The sequence below is a fragment of the Bactrocera latifrons genome, unplaced genomic scaffold, assembly GCF_001853355.1.
Source record: "Bactrocera latifrons isolate USDA-ARS-PBARC rearing strain unplaced genomic scaffold, ASM185335v1 scaffold_37, whole genome shotgun sequence".
Classification (NCBI taxonomy): domain Eukaryota; kingdom Metazoa; phylum Arthropoda; class Insecta; order Diptera; family Tephritidae; genus Bactrocera; species Bactrocera latifrons.
This window is the reverse complement of record NW_017537012.1, coordinates 292,477-297,723: the sequence shown is the minus strand read 5'-3', so window position 1 is coordinate 297,723 and position 5,247 is coordinate 292,477. Positions and strand designations below refer to the sequence as shown.

The following is a 5,247-nucleotide window of genomic DNA, read 5'->3' as shown; positions in this document are numbered from 1 at the left end:
CCGTTAAGATAACTCACACGCACACATGCTTATTGATTACAAGTTGCACTACCACTCAACGCTGCAGCGCTYTCAGCTGTGAGCAACCGGCCTCTCCGAAGATTTATTGCTGGTAGTATGTTTAAGTGTGTGAGTGCTTGCAAGTAAGTTGTGGGTGTTGTTGGCGTTTTATTGCGCTCGTATATCGGAAACTTTTATCAGCAAGCATTATTTTATATATGTAAAATGTAAAAAAGCAAAAATACTTATTATTTATTTATATTTAAAGTCTAAAACGTAAAAATAATTTGAAGACTTTTTAATTGCAAATCTATGCTAGACGTTTAGCATGGTTGTGTGTAGCTCCCGCCAAATTTTCTATGTGCTAAACTGGGGTCGCTACAAGAGCTACAGTGTGCAGCATAACGACAAATCTAAAGAAAATTTAAACAATCTCTCTAACAATCCTAATAGACTATTGTAGAAGGCTTTGAAAATGGTGAAAAGCGCTAAAAATATGTAATTRAGAATTTCAGACCTATTGAAACAGAAGAATAAAACCATCTAAATCCAAATTTTATGTGAAAAATTGAAATAGCTATGGCTCTGTGCTTGTTTTTTACAACTTTGTTTTCGACGATATTAGATGCAAACTTAGCTTCGAATGTTCTAAACTCACTGYATTTTCTTTCTTTCTCTTCTGTTATATACAGTTAGAAAGTCGAAAAAGCGTTTTTTCTAGCATTTTATTTTGAGAAAACTTCTAAATTTATTGACCCAAAAATTTGTACATATATTATGGCATATTTTGAATGTATTTAAGCCTTATTATTAGAAAAAAATATTTATTTGGAGAGGGACTACAGCTGATCTCCGAGAGCTGCTYTCAAAAAATACGATTCGCAGTGACCATTATACCTCTGAACTRGATCCTCTGAAATTAAAAAAACCAAAAAAAAATTTAAGTACTTAAGTTAAAGTACTGTTAAATATAATAACTAATCGAAGGAATAGCAAATTAAATGTTTCTTACGAAATGGGCGTTTTCTAAAAAAATCGATTTTTGACCARAACTTCCGARAAAAAATCTTCGTTTAATTACTAAAGAGATATATTTTAGAAGCTCGTTTCAAAATTTGAGACTAATCGGTTTAGCTGTTTTCGAGTAACCGACTTTGAAAACACCAYTTTGRGAAAAAYGCGTTTAAAGATTGGTCGGGTGCCAATAAGTTTTTGGTTCGTCGGAATCTCCACTTTCTGTTGTAATAAAATATGTATRAATAACTATAACTAAGGCGACTATCCTTTTCAATAAATACAGCCTTTAGTTAAAATTGTAGCAAATCCTTACTATTGCCTATTTTTCAGTACAAATGAACTAAAACACGACCACTGTACAACGGTGAAGTCAAATTTTTCGCAAAGAAAGCCGAAAAAATATAATACTTAAGGGCACGAATAGGAGAGAAATTAACGAAATGAGTGCATACACTATTGTAAGTGCGCTCACTGCAGCGAATTTGCAGCAGTCAATACATTTTTTTTTTTTTGTGGGCGCTTGCAATGAGCAACAGCAAATAATATGGCGTTGGTGGAGCAGATAAGCAGGCGAGAGCAATAAAAGCTATTTGGGGAGCCTATATGAGAAACGCGCGCGCGCAATGTAAATGAGCGACAGTCAGCGCACGGGGAAAGCGAGCGCATACCCATACTAAAGCGCATTTGCAACTTTTTCATTTTTCTGGGCGAGAGCATTAACTTTTTTCTGCTCACAATGTTTGTGTATTTGTTGACTCGGCTTTTTATGTATCTTTTTTACCCACACATAATCAATTGCTGCTTGTATGCGTGCGCATTGCACGCKTTGGTGTAGGTGCAGTGGCGCTTGCAGTGAGTGTTGCATGCATATGCGCTGGGCAGCAGTTGCAAGTGCGAGAGTGTGCATGGGAGCATATTTTTTCAATGGAACGCAAGCATGCAAACGACAATGCGCTCCAACGGTGTGTGTGTGTGTGTGTGGTGCAGCGCAACCGGGAGAGTTCGGGAGCAGTCCCACTTTTGCTTTGCATGAGTGTGCGGCTTTTTTACTCAGCGCTGCGTTGCCGCGAATTGGACAAAGCTTAAAGATTGCTCGTTTTGCTCTTTGACGATTGCTCGCCAGCGCGACCCATCATGCGCTGTATGCGCCCGCCGCGTCGCACCGCTGCGTTCCCTAATGTGTCCACACTCAACAGCAGCGCTCGCAAATAGCTACTCTTGTTGTATTTGTATTTTATACATATTTATGTATACATACAATTTATTTGATTTTTTTCGCTTAGCCATGGCCTGCTCGCCTGCCTGTGTTTTTCGATTTTTGCCGCGCTCGTTCAGCTTCAGTACGTCGTTCACATTTAATCCGTTCGGTAGGGCTCACACGGTTCTCGTCATAGTTTACTGGCCACTGTGTTTTTATATATTTTTATTTTTTGATATTTTTTTTTGTTATAGCTTTGCATTTAGCCAGTTTTTGCGTTTGTGCTCGCTGTTTTRTATATATGTGATCTGTTGCTTATTTTTTTAGGGAATTCTTTGACGCGTTCGCGTTTTCGCGCATACAGTGTGATTTGTTTTTCTTTTGCACCGTGTTTCGTTGACATTTGCGGTGTGTGTGAGCGCGGTGTTTTTGCTATTGGCGTTGGAGGGCGCGCAGAATCGCGGTATTGCCGAWTTGTAGTTGCTGTCGCCACCGCCGCTGCCTACACCAATGACCGTACATAAGGCATAACAAAGTTAGCGCCGACACTACGGAAGGCGGTTTTTTGCATAGGCACCAAAATATACATATATATATATTTTTTTTTATCTGAAACGCCTTCTTATGCTGTTGCGGTCAAGCGGCAGTGCATGTGGCCAGCGCGCGCTGGTTGGTGTTTCGGCGAAGACGCAATGCAAAAAAATAGTTGAAGAAATTGTAATGTGTCTTACCGCCTATTTCGTTTGACAGTTGGTTGGCGCTGCAATTGGAGATATGAAAAGKGTTGTTGGCGCTTCAATTGAAAATACCTAAAGCGCTGTTGTTTTGTTAGGAGATGCACGACGCCGCGCGGCATATTGCTTAGCTGTTTTTGTTTTCCTAGGCAAAATTCATATTACCCTTTGGCGGGAATACAYAAAGTCTTCAACAGTATGCACACAAACTCTTCTAMWATGAGTGCTGCAACTACCGAACTACTTCTTGTCGTATAAATGAAAGCCAATTTCTAGGAAGCATAATTTTGTAAGCGCGTTAAAGAACCGCGCATCATTTGTTTTCTTTGCCGTTTTAGTGAAGCGGCATATGCGTCGGTGGCGCGSTGTTCACCATTCATCCAGCGCACAYGAAATTTCCATATTCCTACCTGCATAAATATGACTACTACTCGACCTCAAACTACTTGCTTGCGAGCGCCACCCAAATAAACCGCCACCTCCAAAGCTGTGCAACGCGCGCACACATGCAGTTCAAACGTTGTACTTGTATATTTTATTATATGTATAAATTTTGCTATATRTATATAWAAATAGATATATATATTAGTRCATAAAAAATCCCAGCGCTTCACCTTTCAGTGCACCTTTCCCTTAGCAATTGTATAATAAAACAAACATCAGTTGGTTATCCCCAAAAACGGAACTCTATATGTAACTACGCCAACAACTTCRCATATCTGTATATCTTTTGGTAGCTCCAACATACCCAACTGCCACTGACTCTTATTCGCTTGTATCCACAAATTTCTTTTGCATACACAAACTCGATCCCACTTCACATACAAACGCACACAAATAAGCGYGCGCGCCACTCTCTCGCCACTCACACTGGCTGAGCGAACGCAGTGCTACAAAATAAAAAATTTCGGGCGCTGTCGCTACCTTTGCCCCCACCGCTTCCACAGCCGCACCRCAATATTGCACAATATTGCTTTGCCGCACCAACGCCGCTGCCATGGCTGAAGCCTCATTGTACCTACCAACGTTGTTAACTTCATGCTTTTTCAATGCCTGTAATGTCTGTTGTTGTTGCGTCCATGTATTTTGCGCTTGCTCGTGTTGGTTTCGTTGGCATCGCCTGTTCGTTGCTGCTGTGCCGTTGCGCGTCGTCGTCGTTGTGGTCGTCAACAGCACCAGCACCAGCACCATCGTTGCTGTCGTAGTCGTCGTCATCGTCATCGTCATCGTCGTCATCATCATCAGCATCGACTGCGTCTTTTTGTTGCTCGYAGGTTTTTTGCTGCCTTCTCGCTTGCCTGACTTGCCGCACTATTGCCGTACGTCGTACGAATACTTTTTGCTGCTAGGTTTTCTTCTTTTTTCGTYGTTTTTTCTTTGGAGCTTTTTTGTGCCCCAACCAGCGCCCGTCTTCGTTGTTTTGTATGTTGTACGGGCCGCCGCCACTTATAAGTGTATGCCTTCGTGCTGCGTTTGCGCCAACCGCATGACTGCTGCCATCGAGCGTCCAATTTCTGTCTGCCGGCGAACCGTTCGCTGTTCGYCGACGTTGTGGCCGTAGTCGTTGCGGGTTCTTGAGTGTATGCAAAAGATTTTTGCACATATTCATCTTTTTGGCCGTTTTCGGTGCGTTTCGTTGGGCGCGCTTCTTCGCGCAAATATTTTTATATTTTCCATCTCTCAAGAAAAGATACACTACAAAAAGCATACACAAGACAATTTTTTTCTTTCTTCTTACTGGCAAAATTTCATTTCACTCGTTTTATTTCACTTTGCCAAAAAATCACAAAAAAATCCGATTTTTTCAYGACGACGACAACGACGGTGTTGTGTTTGTTGTTGCAATCGACACGACTGTTCCTTGGCGCGTTTCTTTGCGTTGCTTGCGTTTACCGGCAGGCAGTATCTCGACTTTTGTACTGACTTTTGGTTTGGTCTGGAGAAGAATGCGAGACAATTTTCGGTGAACTTASAAAATTTTGAGTTTGTGTTTTTGTCGAGGGAAAATCAAAAGCAAAAACAAAACACATACAATACAAAATCGGCAAAACCGAAATACGCAAACGAAAGTGTGGAAGTGATAAGAAATTAAAAACGCAAAATGCAGAATACTAGTTGATTAACTAAACAAGTGCGAATCAGTATTTGAAGTCAACAAAAACGAAATATGAAAAATGAAAAATGAACTAATTAGTGTGCCTTAAATGAAAAACAATTAAAACACGATAACAACATAAAAAAAATTAAACAGTTATAATATCCAAGTTGACATTAAATAATTAAATTTAACTAATATAA

At 40.4% G+C, this 5,247-nt stretch overlaps 1 long non-coding RNA gene across 2 annotated transcripts in view; it reads left to right on the top strand.

Moving 5' to 3' along the window:
* The first annotated feature begins 2,367 nt into the window (after positions 1-2,367).
* Positions 2,368-5,247, top strand: part of LOC108971962 — a 9,304-nt gene continuing 6,424 nt past the window's right edge. The window contains exon 1 of one of the 2 annotated variants that reach the window (XR_001993591.1): positions 2,368-2,384. This is a non-coding gene — a long non-coding RNA (uncharacterized LOC108971962). Of the gene's footprint in view, positions 2,385-4,581; positions 4,913-5,247 lie in introns of those variants that run through there. The other variant, XR_001993590.1, reaches the window with a different exon arrangement.